Source organism: Diabrotica virgifera, chromosome 6, assembly GCF_917563875.1.
Source record: "Diabrotica virgifera virgifera chromosome 6, PGI_DIABVI_V3a".
NCBI classification, from domain to species: Eukaryota; Metazoa; Arthropoda; class Insecta; order Coleoptera; family Chrysomelidae; genus Diabrotica; species Diabrotica virgifera.
The window spans coordinates 18307618-18308657 of NC_065448.1; the positions used below are offsets into that span (position 1 = coordinate 18307618).

Genomic DNA, 1040 nt, shown 5'->3' on the forward strand with positions numbered 1-1040 from the left:
ATTTTTCATGCACCAAACCTTTTTTTATTCGAATACATTTTTCAAAGCTCAAATGTATTTTTTGTTTAATTTTTTCAAGTGGACCAGCAAATTGTTTATAACAAATAACTTATATAAAAAGCAATTTTAAAGAATACCTTCGGAATAATTTTTAGGCGTACCTACCTATCTTATCAAAATTAAAACTTTTTATTTCTTGGTAATTTTTCGAAAAATGTTTTCGTTTTGAGTTACATTTTGCAATTACCTATTTGCTGAAAAATTTTGTACCGATTTTTTTATTTTTTTTCTAAAATATTATATTATACAAAACAGTATTTTTATGTACAAGTAGTTATGTGAATAAAATACTTTGAATAAGCTTAAAAAACAGTAAAACTGTATGTATTTTTAATTTTAAAACGTTTCCCAACTTTATATATAGACTTTACAAACATGTTCTGCAAGCCCGGCTAGCTCAGTCGGTAGAGCATGAGACTCTTAATCTCAGGGTCGTGGGTTCGAGCCCCACGTTGGGCGAAACTTTTTTTATTTTTTTTCTTTAATCTAAAATTATTGAGTCATAATTTAATAATTAAAATAATATTTTTATCGAATATTTACTCTTGACCTATCGTACAGTTACAAATCACGCTTGGCCAACATAAAAGATATTAAAATCATTCAGTTAAATCATGAATAAACATCTGGTCGAGGGTTTTTTATGTGTATTGTGACGCAATCATTTGAACCGTAACTGAACGCCTGTTAACATTAATTTAAAAACGAAATTCTTTTGATATAGAACGGATACCTACAGAAGCAGAAGTTTTTTAAATGATCTCTTTGGGCTTTTTAATTTTCGGAGTCTAAATGGAATTTTTACGTTTTATAGAAGTCGAAACGACACGAACTATTTTTCTTTTTATAGGTGTCATTAGATGCTGCGTAATGAACCAGTGGCGCACCGAGGGGGGTTTGGGGGTTAAAACCACTCCCAGGGCATATAAAAAATATACAAAAATAGTATGTAACTTCTCTTTCACAAACAATACAAAAAA

General features: G+C 29.2%; 1 non-coding gene across 1 annotated transcript; it reads left to right on the forward strand.

Moving 5' to 3' along the window:
• The first annotated feature begins 446 nt into the window (after window positions 1–446).
• On the forward strand, window positions 447–519 carry Trnak-cuu (transfer RNA lysine (anticodon CUU)). Its single transcript has one exon. It is a non-coding gene; the product is annotated as a tRNA-Lys (tRNA).
• Window positions 520–1040: the final 521 nt, after the last annotated feature.